Source organism: Chlorocebus sabaeus, chromosome 13 (assembly GCF_047675955.1).
Source record: "Chlorocebus sabaeus isolate Y175 chromosome 13, mChlSab1.0.hap1, whole genome shotgun sequence".
Lineage (NCBI taxonomy): Eukaryota > Metazoa > Chordata > Mammalia > Primates > Cercopithecidae > Chlorocebus > Chlorocebus sabaeus.
This window is the reverse complement of record NC_132916.1, coordinates 17,182,332-17,197,962: the sequence shown is the minus strand read 5'-3', so window position 1 is coordinate 17,197,962 and position 15,631 is coordinate 17,182,332.

Below are 15,631 nucleotides of genomic sequence, written 5' to 3'. Positions count from 1 at the left end.
GGGCTCCTGCAACTCTCATACATAACTGGAGAGGTGAGAAAATGGTACAATTACTTTGGAAACACATTGGTCAGCTACTTAGTTATATACACACAGTATGATCCAACTGTCCTACTCCCAGGTGTTTTTTTCAAGAGAAACAAACCAAACCAACAACAAAAACAAACTCCAAAACAAAAAATGTCATTCCCTCAAAAACCTGGGTGTAAATGTTTATTGTGGTTTTTCATAATTGTCAGAAATTTAAAAATAACCCAAATATCCCTCAACTAGAGAATGAGTAAATAAATTGTGGTACTTATAAAATAGAATAATAACAGAAACAATAAAAGAATGAATAGGTGACCCGTGATGGCTCACGCCTGTAATCCCAGCACTTTGGGAGGCCGAGGAGGGTGGATCACGTGAGGTCAGGAGTTCGAGGCCAGCCTGGCCAACATGGTGAAACCCCGTCTCTACTAAAAATACAAAAATTAACCAGGCATGGTGGTGCACGCCTGTAATCCCCGCTACTCAGGAGGGTGAGGCAGGAGAATGGCTTGAACCTGGGAGGCAGGGGTTGCAGTGAGCGGAAATGGGGTGATTGTACTCCAGCCTGGGTGACAGAGTGAGACTCCGTGTCAAAAAAAAAAAAAAAAAAAAAAGAAAGAAAGAAGAAGAAAAAAAGAATGAGTAATTGATATACACAATGTAGTTGAACGTCAAAAAGTATTAGGCTAAATTAAATAGCCAGACTCAAAGGACTACATACCCTATGATCTTATTTATATGCCATTTTGGCAAACGCAAAACTATATGAAGACAAAGAAGATTAGTGGTTACCAGGATTTGAGGGTAGAGGGAAAGATTAACTACAAAATTACACAGGCGAGTTTTGGGGAATAATACAGTCCTTCCACATTCTGAAATGGTGGTTACGTAACTGTGTGTATCTTTCACAATTCACAGAACTTTGCATTAAGAAAGTTGATTTTTGCTGTATGTAATGTATACCTTAATGAGGTAATGAAAAATAGTCTGTAAACCACATCTGGGTCATTTTAAATCTGAATTGATTAAATATGTAGTGATCCTTGGTCAATCAGTCATGGTTATGCATAAAAGACTAGTCTGATTATTATGGACAGCTATGGAGAAAGATTTTCTCTTGCTGGTCGTATTGACAGGTCTTTTCCTTCTCTCTGAGATTTATGCACTGGACAGAGTATAGATCGCTAACTTAAATTAGGGCATGAAACAGGAAGCAGTCAGACTTCCTCTTCTCTTCTAAAATTATAAAGGAAGAAGAGTTTCACTCTTGGGCATCTAATCCCAAACAGGAGGTCTGGCCCTCCTCTGGTTGATTCTGATACTACAATTTTATCCGTGTGCACAAAGTGGGAGAGGAGAATGAAGTAGGTGACATTCTTCTTGAGACAGTCCTTTGCTCACCTATTTAGATACTAGGAAAATCATCCAACTGCACTGCTGCTCTAGCTGCCATTTCCCACGCTATTCCTGGGCTATGGTTTTCTCTACTCTCATTTTTTTTTTTTTTTTTTTTTTTTGAGACAGAGTTGTGCTCTGTACAATGGTTCAATGTCGGCTCACTGCAACCTCTGCTTCCGGAGTTCAAGTGATTCTCCTGCCTCGGTCTCCCGAGTATCTGGGATTACAAGTGTCTGCCATCATGCTCGGTTCATTTTTGTATTTTTAGTAGTGACGGGGTTTCACCATGTTGGTCAGGCTGGTCCGGAACTCCTGACCTCAGGTGATCCACCTGCCTCGGCCTCCCAAAGTATTAGAATTACAGGCATGAGTCACTGCGCCCGGTCTACTCTCTTTCTTATGATCCCCACTTCATTCTGCAGAAGTTCCATCAAAATCTAAAATCTAGCCATGTGTATGTCTTCTTCTTAATACTTTTACAGCTTTGTTCTAAAGTGGCCCTCTTTATTTTTTCATTTTAATATTTGGGGAAGAAGTTTGCCCACTTGGAGCAGTATTTAGAACACATGTATTTGTTTTTGTTTGAATCTTATTTTTCTTAAAAGCGGAGTCAGTTTATAAAAACTAATTTATTATGCTGTATATTTCTTTTCTTGTTTATTTTTATTCGTAATATTCTCTTTTGTAAATAGCATGAAAGTGGAAATTTTCGTCCCCAATGGTGAAACTAAACATGTAAGGTAATCTTTCAAATTGTGTATTGGGGTTCTCTAGAAGGACAGAACTAATAGGATATATGTATATATGAAAGTGAGTTAATTAAGGAGCATTGACTATACAAGGTGAAATCCCATGATAGACCATCTGCAAGCTGAGGAGCAAGAAAAGAGTAGTGGCTCAGTCCAAGTCCTAAAGTCTCAAAAGTAGGGAAGCTGACAGTGCAGCCTGCAGTCTGTGGCTGAAGGCCTGAGAGCCCCCGACAAATCACTCGTGTTAAGTCCAGGAGTCCAGAGGTTGAAGAACCTGGAGTCTAATGTTCAAGGGCCGGAAGCATCCAGCAGGGGAGAAAGACGAAAACCAGAAGACTCAGCAAGTCAACTTCTTCCACCTTCTTCTTCCTGCTTTTTCTAACTGTACTGGTAGCTGATTGGATGGTGCCCACCCACATTGAGGGTGGATCTTCCTCTCCCATTCCACTGACTCAAATGTTAATCTCCTCTGCAACAGCCTCAGAGACACACCCAGAAACAATACTTTGCATCCTTCAATCCAATCAGATTGACTCAATACTGATCATTACAAATTGCCTTTTCCCTTTTTATTACTTAATGTTTGCTAACTCATTCCTTTCACCCTTTTAAATTTATACAATTTATCTATCTTTATACAACCTTCATGACTCATTTTTTTCAAATTCCATGTATTCTTGCAAGTTCCTCTTTCTCTTGATTTTTAGACGTCACGTCTCTAGCTTGTTTCCTTTAAACTTTGTTGTTTTTTTCTTCTAATTTATTATTATTTTCTTAAATTTTTGTGGGTACACAGTAGGTGTATAGATTTACGGGATATCTGAATTGTTTATACAGGCATGAAATGCAAAATAAGCACATCAGGGAAAACGGAGTATCCATTCCCTGAAGCTTTTAAGCTTTGAGTTACAAACAATCCAATTACATCTTTTAAGTTATTTTAATATGTACAATTAAGTTATTATTGATTGTAGTCACCCTATTATGCTATCAAATAGTAGGTCTTATTCATCAAAAAAATGTTTTTGCACCCATTATCCATCCCCACCTGCTCTCCAGCCCCCCACTACCCTTCCCAACGTCTGGTAACTACTCTTTTACTTTCTATGCCCGTGAGTTCAATTGGTTTGATTTTTAGATCCCACAAATAAGTGAGAACATGTGATGTTTGTCTTTCTGTGCCTGAGTTATTTCTCTTTAACATAATAATCTCCAGTTCCATTCATGTCATAGAAAATGACAGGATCTCATTCTTTTTATGGGTGAATAGTACTCCATTTTCTATATGTACCACATTTTCTTTATCCATTGATCTGTTGATGGACACTTAGGTTGCTTCCAATACTTAGCTATTGTGAACAGTGTGGCAACAAACATAGGAGTGTAGATATCTTTTCGATATATTGACTTCCTTTCTTTTGGGTATATACCCAGCAGTGGGATTAGTGGATCATATGGTAGCTCAAGCTTTTGTTTTTTCAGGAACCTCAAAACTGTTCTCCATAGTGTTTGTACGAATTTAGATTCTCACCAACAGTGTACAAGGGTTCCCTTTTCTCCACATCCTTGCCAGCATTTTGCCTTTCTTTTGGATACAAGCCATTTTAACTAGGGCAAGATAATATCTCATTGTAGTTTTGATTTGCATTTCTCTGATAATCAGTGTTGGGCACCTTTTCACATGCCTGTTTGCCATTTGTATGTTTTCTTAGTCTGAATTTCATAGTCTCAGTTTCATAGTCTGATGTCTTAGATTTAAGTCTTTAATGCATTTTGATTTGATTTTTGTATATGGCAAGAGATAGGGGTCTAGTTTCATTCTTTTACATATGGATATCCAGTTTTCCCAGCCCCATCTATTAAAGAAACTGTCTTTTCCCGAGTGTATGCTCTTGGCAACTTTGTCAAAAATAAGTTTACTGTAAGTGTGTGGATTTGTTTCTGGGTTCTATTCTGTTTCATTGTTTATGTGTCTGTTTTTACGCCAGTACCATCCTGTTTTGGTTATTATCACTCTGCTCAGTGGTATAATTTGTAGCCAGGTAATGTGATTCTTCCAGTTTTGTTCTTTTTGCTTAGAATAGCTTATAATAATAATAATAATAATAATATATAATATATATAATAACAATTATTATTATTGTTATTCTGGGCCATTTGTGGTTCCATTTAAATTATAAAATTGCTTTTTTGTTTTTCTATTTCTGTGAAGAATGTCACTGGTATTTTGATAGTGATTATATTTAATATGTAGATTGCTTTGGGTAGTTTGGACATTTTAACAATATTGAGTCTTCCAATCCATGAACATGGAATATTTTTCAATTTCTTTATGACCTTTTCAATTTCATTAATGTTTTATAGTTTTCATTACAGAGATCTTTCACTTCGTGAGTTAAGTTAATTGCTAGGTATGCAATTTTATGTGTGGCTATTGTAACTGGGATTGCTTTTTTATTTCTTTTTCACATTGTTCACTGTTGGCATAGAGAAATGCTACTGATTTGTTCTGTTGATTTTGCACCCTTTACTGAATTTGTTTATCAATTCTAATAATTTTAAATCTTATCAACTTTGCTAAATTTGTTTATCAGTTCTAACTATTTTTTGTGAAGTCTTTTGGTTTTTCCAAATATAAGACCATATTATCTGCAAACAAGGATAATTTGACTTCTTCCTTTCTAATAAGAATGCCCTTTATTTACTTGTCTTGTCTGATGGCTCTAGCTAGGACTTCCAGTACCATGTTGAATAACAGTGGTGAACGTGGGCATCCTTGTTTTGCTCCAGATCTTAGAAGGCTTTCAGCTTTTCCCCATTTGGTATAATAATAGTTATGGGTCTGTTACATATGGGTTTCATTGTGTTGACGTATGTTCCTTCTATAGTTGATTTTTTGTAGACTTTTTTTCTTATGAAGGGATGTTGAATTTTATAAAGTATGTTTTCAGCATCAGTTGAAACGGTCATATGATTCTTGTCCTTTATTCTGTTGTTATGATGTATCACATTGATTTATTTGGATATGATGAACCATTCTTGTATCCCAGGGATAAATCCCACTTGATTATGATGAATGATATTTCTAATGTATTGCTGAATTCAACTTGCTAGTGTCGAACTCACTAGCAAGTTGAGGATTTTTGTATGAGTATTTATTAGAGATATTGGCCTATAGTTTTCTTTTCTTGATATGTCCTTATTCTGTATTGGTATTGAGGTAATACTGGCCTCATAGAATGAGTTTGGAAGTATTGCCTCCTCTATTTCTTGGAATAGTTTGATTAGGATTGGTATTAGTTGTTCTTCAAATGTTTGGTGGAATTCAGCAGTGAAGCCATCAGGCCCTGGACTTTTCTTTACTAGGAAAATTTATTATGGCCTCAATCTCATTACATATTGTTGGTCTGCTCACGTTTTGTATTTCTTCCTCGTTCAATCTTGATAGGTTGCATGTATCTAGGAATGTGTCCATTTCTTCTAGATTTTCCAATATATTGGCATGCAGTTGCTCAGAGTAGCAATTAATGATCCTATGAACTTCTGAAGCATTCATCATAATGTCTGATTTTTTGTTTTGATTTTATTTGTCTGGGTCTTCTCTTTTTTTTTCTTAGTCTAGCTATAGGTTGGTCAACTTGGTTTAACTTTTTAAGAAACCAACCTTTTCTTTCATTGGTCTTTTTTTTTAAAATTTCAATTTCATTTATTTCTCCTCTGATGTTTATTTCTTTCCTTCTACTAATTTTAGGTTTGATTTGCTCTTGCTTTTCTAAATTTTGATTTTTGTATTCTATTTTACCACAAGTCTTGTGAAGATATTTGAAGAAGAACTTTTTTTCTATTCTACACATTTTTTCTCATATGTTTTGTTTTTTCTGTTTTTTTTTCCCATAAAAACTTGGTTTTATTTATTTATTTTTTATTATACTTTAAGTTCTAGGGTACATGTGCACAACATGCAGGATTGTTACACAGGTATACATGTGCCATGTTGGTTTGCTGCACCCATCAGCTCATCATTTACATTAGGTATTTCTCCTAATGCTATCCCTCCCCCAGCCCACCCCCCTCTCCCTGAGATACCCTGGTGTGTAATGTTCCCCACCTTGTGTCCAAGCGTTCTTATTGTTCAATTCCCACCTATGAGTGAGAACATGCGGTATTTGGTTTTCTGTCTTTGTGATAGTTTGCTGAGAATGATGGTTTCCAGCTTCATCCATGTCCCTGCAAAGGACATGAACTTATCCTTTTTTATGGCTGCATAGTATTCCATGGTGTATATGTGCTACATTTTCTTAATCCAGTCCATCATTGATGGACATTTGGGTTGGTTCCAAGTCTTTGCTATTGTGAAGAGTGCCACAGTAAACATACGTGAGCATGTGTCCTTACGGTAGCATGATTTATAATCCTTTGTTTATATACCCAGTAATGGGATCGCTGGGTCAAATGGTATTTCTAGTTCTAGATCCTTGAGGAATCACCACACTGTCTTCCACAACGGTTGAACTAATTTACACTCCCACCAACAATGTAAAAGCATTCCTATTTCTCCACATCCTCTCCAGCATCTGTTGTCTCCTGACTTTTTAATGATTGCCATTCTAACTGGTGTGAGATGGTATCTCATTGTGGTTTTGATTTGCATTTCTCTGATGGCCGGTGATGATGAGCATTTTTTCATGTGTCTGTTGGCTGCACAAATGTCTTCTTTTGAGAAGTGTCTGTTCATATACTTTGCTCACTTTTTGATGGGGTTGTTGATTTTTTCTTGTAAATTTGTTTAAATTCTTTATAGATTCTTGATATTAGCCCTTTGCCAGATGGGTAGATTGCAAAAATTTCTTCCCATTCTGTAGGTTGCCTGTTCACTCTGATGTTATTTTTTTTTGCTGTGCAGAAGGTCTTTAGTTTAATTAGATCCCATTTGTCTATTTTGGCTTTTGTTGTCATTGCTTTTGGTGTTTTAGTCATGAAGTCTTTGCCCATGCCTATGTCCTGAACGGTATCGCCTAGGTTTTCTTTTAGGATTTTTATGGTTTTAGGTCTAGCATTTAAGTCTTTAATCCATCTTGTATAAGGTGTAAGGAAGGGATCCAGTTTCAACTCTCTACATATGGCTAGCCAGTTTTCCCAGCACCATTTATTAAATAGGGAATCCTTTCCCCATTTCTTGTTTTTGTCAGGTTTGTCAAAGATTGGATAGGTGTAGATGTGTGGTGTTATTTCTGAGGCCTCTGTTCTGTTCCATTGGTCTGTATATCTGCTTTGGTACCAGTACCATGCTGTTTTGGTTACTGTAGCCTTGTAATATAGTTTGAAGTCAGGTAGCGTGATGCCTCCAGCTTTATTCTTTTTGCTTAGGATTGACTTGGCAATGTGGGCTCTTTTTGGTTCCATATGAACTTTAAAGTAGTTTTTCCCAATTCTGTGAAGAAAGTCATTGGTAGCTTGATGAGCATGACATTGAATCTATAAATTACCTTGGGCAGTATGGCCATTTTCACGATGTTGATTCTTTCTATCCATGAGCGTGGAATGTTCCTCCATTTGTTTGTGTCCTCTTTTATTTCATTGAGCAGTGGTTTGTAGTTCTCCTTGAAGAGGTCCTTCAAATCCCTTGTAAGTTGGATTCCTAGGTATTTTATTCTCTTTGTAGCAATTGTGAATGGGAGTTCACTCATGATTTGGCTCTCTGTTTGTCTGTTATTGATGTATAGGAATGCTTGTGATTTTTGCACATTGATTTTGCATCCTGAGACTTTGCTGAAGTTGTTTATCAGCTTAAGGAGGGTCTAGATGATGGGGTTTTCTAAGTATACAATCATGTCATCTGCAAACAGGGACAATTTGACTTCCTCTTTCCCTAATTGAATACCCTTTATTTCTTTCTCTTGCCTGATTGCCCTGACCAGAACATCCAACACTATGTTGAATAGGAGTGGTGAGAGAGGGCATCCTTTTCTTGTGCTGGTTTTCAAAGGAAATGCTTCCAGTTTTTGCCTATTCAGTATGATATTGGCTCAGGGTTTGTCATAAATAGCTCTTACAATTTTGATATATGTTCCATTAATACCTGGTTTATTGAGAGTTTTTAGCATGAATTTTGTCAAAGGCCTTTTCTGCATCTATTGAGATAATCATGTGGTTTGTGTCATTGGTTCTATTTATGTGATGGATTACATTTACTGATTTGCATAGGTTGAACCAGCCTCTCACCTCCCAAGGATGAAGCCAACTTGCTCATGGTGGATAAGCTTTTTGATTTGCTGTTAATTTCAGTTTGCCAGTATTTTATTGAGGATTTTTGCATCGATATTCATCAGAGATATTGCTCTAAAATTATCTTTTTTTGTTGTTTCTCTGCCAGGCTTTGGCATCAGGATGATGCTGGCATCATAAAATTAGTTAGAGAGGATTCCCTTTTTTTCTATTCATTGGAATAATTTCAGAAGGAATGGTACCAGCTCCTCTTTGTACCTCTGGTAGAATTTGGCTGTGAATCCCTCTGGTCCTGGACTTTTTTTGGTTGGTAGGCCATTGATTATTGCCTCAATTTCACAGCCTGTTATTGGTCTATTCAGAGATTCAACTTCTTCCTGGTTTAGTCTTGGGAGGGTCTATGTGTCCAGGAATCTATCAATTTTTTCTATGTTTTCTAGTTTATTTGCATAAAGGTGTTTGTAGTATTCTCTGATTGCAGTTTGTATTTCTGTGGGATCAGCTTTGGATCTAGAATCTGAATACCTGGATTTCAAACCCAATCTCACAAGCAACCAATTTTGGGATTGTGGGCAACTTAATTGAAATCTTGATGTCTGTGTTAGCCCATTTTCATGCACTAATTAAGACATACCCGAGACTGGGTAATTTATAAAAGAAAGAGGTTTAATTGACTCACAGTCCCACATGGCCCGGGAAGCCTCATAATCATGGCAGAAGGAAAGGAGGAGCAAAGTCATGTTTTACATAGATGGTGGCAGTCAAGAGAGTTTGTGTAGGGGAATTCTACCTTATAAAACCGTCAGATCTCATGAGTCTTATTCACTATCATGAGAACAGCATGGGAAAGACCCACCCCCATGATTCAATTACCTCCCAACAGGTCCCTCCCACAGTGGGAGGGAATTGTGGGAGCTACAATTTGAGATTTGGGTGGGGACACAGCCAAACCATATCAATGTCCAACTTTATATATAAATTCTAATAGTTGTGCTAAGATTTCTGTAAGGATTAGGAGATGGGATGGGTAAACTGTAATATTTCCATAGCTATTATTGTTTTATTATTGATGACAAATAAATATTTTAAAGACACAACTTGCATTTGACCCTTTCACCTTTATTTAAATTTTCACTGATTATAAACATCAATTTTGGATTCTTCTTCTCACATTTTACTACATAGAACCTGTTTCAACTTGGCTATTATGACAAAAACTGTATCTCTTTCTATAACTCAACTCAGATTTTGAGAGACATTTAGTACAGAAGTTAAATCATTCAATATGCCTAATATCTCCTGAATATACAGTTGAACCAACCCTTATACAAAATACACAAAGAAAAACTAAATACTAACTCTAGACAATGAATAAGAGAAAGTACACATTGTCATGTATGTGAACAGCTTCTGAATATTTCACAGACAATAAGTGATGCTTAAAGCAATCTTTATAGTCATCTATTTTCTTTACTAAATTAGAGAAACATACAATAGATGTTTTAAATATTCTTTTAAAACACTTAAATATTTAGAAAGCATTTGAAGGTAATTGGTAATCTCATTTATCTCAAATACATTATGTTGATAAACAAATAAATGAAAATCTGATTTATGGTTACTTTATTTTGTGTATAATTTTATCTTTAATAACTCAAAAATGAATTATATTTTATAAGACAATGTGGATTCATTCCAAAATGTAAAATACTCATGTTTCTTACCAAGTACTACTTTTCTTTTTTACATTTTAAATAACTTAAATGCAGTGATTTAATTAGTAGAGTTTGTGGTCATGCAATTTTATTTTATGAAAGAAGTGTTTCAAAATACAAAATAATGCATAAAAATAATTATGCCTTCAGCATTCTATATGTCACTTTGAAAACTTCCAGAAAGAAAGAAAAATAATCTGTTTCTCGAAGTTGTTAGTAATCAGACAGCATGGACTACCTTCATTCTTGAGAGAAAAAAGTGACAGTGACCTTTTCTCTAAGTCAAAGCCTATACATGACTTAAAACACCCCTTAAGCTTAAGGTAACCTTTGAAAACTTTCATGACACACCCCACACAATTCCTGTAAGCATCATGCTATGTGACCCTTGTGTGAAGCAAAGTGCTTATTTCTTAGTTTGTTTGTTGATTCATTTCATAAAAGAGTCATTTTTTCCTTGAAGTCAAGACCTGTGTCTCCCCCATGTATTCTGCCTTTTATGATACCTATTAAGCTTTACATATTTGAGGTCTTCTGAGGCAAAGTAAAATGAACAACAAATAAGTAAACATATGAGAGAAAGTTGTTGGGCTGCATTCCAAGATGGCCAAAAAGGAACAGCTCCAGTCTGCAGCTCCCAGTGTGATCAACGCAGAAGCTGGGTGATTTCTGCATTTCCAAATGAAGTACCTGATTCATCTCGTTGGGACTGGTTGGACAGTGGGTGTAGCCCATGGAGGGTGAGCTGAAGCAGGGTGGGACGTCACCTTACCCAGGAAGTGTGAGGGGTTGGGAGATTTCCCTTTCCTAGCCAAGGGAAGCCATGACAGACTGTACCTGGAAAAATGGGACACTTCCACCCAAATACTGCAATTTTCCCACAGTCTTAGATCTGGCAGACCAGGATATTCTCTCCTGTGCCTGACTGGGTGGGTCCCACACCCACGGAGCCTTGCTCACTGCTAGTGCAGCAGTCTGAGATTGACCTGTGAGGCTGCAGCTGGGTGGGGAGAGGGGAATCCACCATTGCTGAGGCTTGAGTAGGTAACAAAGTGGCCGGGAAGCTCAAACTGGGCAGAGCACACCACAGCTCAGCAAAGTCTACTGCCTCTATAGACTCCACCTGTGTAGGCAGAGCATAGCTGAACAAAAGGCAGCAGAAACTTCTGCAGATTTAAACGTCCCTGTCTGACAGCTCTGAAGAGAGCAGCAGTTCTCCCAGCATGGTGTTTGAGCTCTGAGAATGGACAGACTGCCTCCTCAAGTGGGTCTCTGACCCCCGTGTAGACTAACTGGGAGACACCTCTCACTAGGGCCCACCTCTAATACTAGGGATTACAATTCAACCTGAGATTTGGTTGGGGACACATATCCAAACTATAGCAAATGATAAGAAATTAATGGTGAAATCTGAAATGCTGAAGTGACAGATATTTATGTAGCAAGTCACTGAAGATAAGGGTCTAGATGGCAGGACGAAGGTGCAGAGTTGGGAAGGTCATAGACAGAAACTTAATAAGGATATCCAGGAATTAAACTCAGCTCTGCACCAAGCAGACGTAAGAGATATCTATAGAACTCTCCACCCCAAACCAACAAAATATACATTCTTCCCAGCACCACATCACACTTATTCTAAAATTGACCACATAATTGGAAGTAAAGCACCCCTCAGCAAATGTAAAAGAACAGAAATCACAAGAAACTATCTCTCAGACCACAGTCAAATCAAATTAGAACTCAGGAGTAAGAAACTCACTCAGAAAAGCACAACTACCTGGAAACTGAACAACCTGCTCCTGAATGACTACTGGGTAAATAATGAAATGAAGGCATTGAGGAAATAACTGACACAAGATTAAGATGGGATCTCTGAAGAAAAGAGTATATAATTAAAAGAACAGGAAATGTAGTTTTAGAAGATAAGGAGAAAAAAGACAAAGGGAGTACTATCTAAAAAAGTCAAGCAGGGATAATTATAAAACAGCAAAATGTTTGGATTTTCATGTGAACCCTGAAAGGCTACTTGGGTAGCCTGTACTGTGTGTTTCCTGCCCCAGAATATGGCCTCTGAATCATGGCTGTAGTGGCACAAGCACTTCCAGCCAATCCTCCCATCTGCCCTACATAGGCTTGTCTTCCCAGAGCCACTTGTGGCTTTCCATGATTCTGTTGACCCTCACTTCTCATACTGAGTTATAATTTTCTGCTGCATGGCTCTGAATAAGCCAGATATAGTCCTCTGTTGCTGTGGTCTGAATGTTTGTGTATTAGTCTGTTCTTATGCTGCTAGGAAGAAATACCTGAGACTGGGACATTTATAAAGGAAAGATGTTTAATTGACTCGCAGTTCAGCATTACTGGGGAGGCCTCATGAAACTTACAATCCTGGTGGAAAGGGAAGCTAACACGTCCTTCTTCACATGGCAGCCACAAGGAGAAATGTGAACAAAGGGGAAAGAGCCCCTTGTAAAATCATCAGATCCCGTGAGAACTCACTCAGTATCATAGAATAACATGGGGATAACCACCGTCATGATTTGATTACCTCCCACTGGGTCCCTCCCATGACATGTAGGAATTATGGGAACTATAATTCAAGATGAGATTTGGGTGGGGACACAGCCAAATCATGTAAGTTTGTGTTCTCAAAAACAAACATCCTAAAGAGATACATCACCCTTCTACCATGTGAGGACACAACAAGAAGCTGTCATCTATAACCCAGAAAGTGGGCCCTCACCAAATGTCAAATCTGCCTATGGTCTTGGACTTCTTGGCCTGCAGAATTATGAGAAATAAATGTATGTTGTTTAAAGACATCCAGTCTTTGGTGTTTTGTTATAGAAGTTCAAACGGACTAAGATATCCATCTTCTTCTGAAGCTTACATTTAATTGATAGGGACATGCAATTGTAAAATTATGAATTTATTATTTTGTGAAATTATGAAAGCTCTATATTCTGATTTTATCCCCATTTACACCACAAACCTTACATAGCAGACCTCAAAATTTTGAATTGGCAGAGCTCGTCGGAAACAGATTGATTGTTGATTTTTATTTTTTCTACAGAGAGAGAGTTAAAAAATATTTTCATAGTGTTATTAGAAACAGTACCTTTAACTGGCCCTTTTATTAATAACGTTCTTTGTCACATGTAGTTCCCTTTCACATTGCTCTTTCAGTTATCGGTGGAACTGCTGCTGTTTTGTTCTTTCTCTTTTCTTCTTTCTTTTTAATCTTTGGATTAAGTGCTGCCAGCGATGAACCCTTGAGGTGAGGCTATTGATTTGGAGATGCTAATAGAACTGCAAACTAATAAATTATCCTGTCCTAACCTCTTAGGGAATCCTCAATTTGATGCCGAGACTTATGGCCAAGCCTGTATAGAGGCACTGTGATGAAAAGAACAATCCGGCTGATACAGAAACATCTAGCAAGCTGTCTCATGCTTACTGAATGTTTCGTTTGTTTGCTTTTTTTTTTTTTTCAGTTTCTGCTCGAGTTTAGGTAAGTAACTCTTGTGTACATTTTCTATCTGACCCAAGCAGTCCTCTTGACTACTTCTGGCTTACTATTCTTCAGGCAAATATTTTTCTCCTCCAATTTCTGGGGTAGTCTTTATTTAGCTGGCTCCCATGATGGCAGCCAAATGGAGGCTGGTGCACTGTGCTAGTCAGAGTCAACTTCTTGCTGTGAAACTCCTCAAATAGACAGTTGTCATCAGAGCATTTCCTCATCATTCTCTCCTTGTTAAAATTGGGAATCTGACCAGTTCCTTCCTGTTTGCCAGCAAATATTTCAGTCCATGAGAAACTGAGTGGTATATTTGTACAAAAAGTAAACTCATCATTTTGAGTAATCATCTGCAATTCTTGGCAACTTCCCCGTTTTTCCTGAGTTCTTCCTCTCTTTCCTAATTTTCTCTTTTTTCCCTATTCTTCTTCTCTATTTCTTGGTAAAAAACATTTCTTCTATCAAGTGGTAATTATGGCACAACTTACAGGATTCCTTCATCCCTGGGCAGGTAGATATTTATTCTTTCTTCTTTTACAAACTAGCAGACGATGGAATTTCAGGTTGTAATATTCTGGACCTGAGCATGCATTCAATTGTGTGGGTCCACATTATCTTTAAGAACCTCCATGGCTATATATAAATAAATTAGTGAGGTAGTACTCTCTGAAGACATTCTAGATAGGCTATTTCTCCTACTTGTGGCTTTTTGCATAGCAGACAATTTTGAGGCATCTGCAGAGTTCCACAAAACCCTATACACATAACATTAAAGCGCTGGGAAGATTTCTTGTAGCTGTGCCTCATGTAATCTCAATTGTTTTTTGCCATACAAGGCACTGCTCCTATCTGTACCTTCACATTTCATGACTATTTACCCTGACTCAGCAGTAGCCCAAAAGAGAGGCTGGAAGCCACAGAAGGTTAGTGTCAAAATAATCCATCACTAATATTGTTAACCTTAGGCAAACTTGTACTCATTTTGCTTAAATGTTGTAGAAGCAATTAGGATGAGAAACCACCAAAGAAATACCTGCATTGTCAGCTTGTAGACTTTATTCAAAAGTATCCCAATAGACACCCCTTTCTGTGATACCAGACCATGCTTATCTGTACTAAACCTACCATTGAGAACACTACACTGGAGAGGGGCCCAAAGTCAACTGCTAGTCCCAACTTCTAGTTTAGCAGCACCCTTACTTTGTCCCTGGAAGGAAGTTTCCCCACCTAGGAATCACCGTAAATCACAAGAGCCTGGCACATTTCAAGGCTGCAGGAATGGAAAATATTTACTTGGTGATAATGGTTTGGATCTGTGTCCCTGTTCAAATCTCATGTCGAATGGTAATCCCCAATGTTGGAGGTGGGGCCTGGTTAGCAGTGATTGGATAATAGGGGCTATTTCTCATGGTTTAACACCATCACCCTCATCCTTGGTGCTGTTGGGATAGTGGGATAGTGGGTCCTCATGAGATCTGGTTGTATAAAGATGTGTAGCATCTCCACCCCTTCTCTTCCTCTTGCTCTGGCTATGTGAACATGCCTGCTCCAGCTTTGCTTCTGCCAAGAGTAAAAGCTCCCTGAGGCCTCCCCAGAAGCAGATGCTGCCATGCTTCCTGTACAGCCTGCAGAAACATAAGCCGATTAAATCTCTTTTCAATGTAAATTACCAAGTCTCAGATTTTTCTTTACTGCAGTGTGACAACAGACTAATACACTCTGCAAACGAATCACATAGTATGATAGTAAGGGGGCTACTATCATTGCTATTTCTTCATTCCCATATTATGTGTTGTAGGTACTGGAGACACGGGGCAATATATTGTTCATTAGTTCAAGCTTATGTCTGAATCATCTATCCAAATAGATCGTAGTTGAGATGATGGCTAGAGAGCAAAATGGTTATATATATATATATACATATAAAGATAACAACAGTGGGACTGAATTAGATGACAGCAAGGTATAGAGGATAGGAATAGTAAACTACTTGTTTT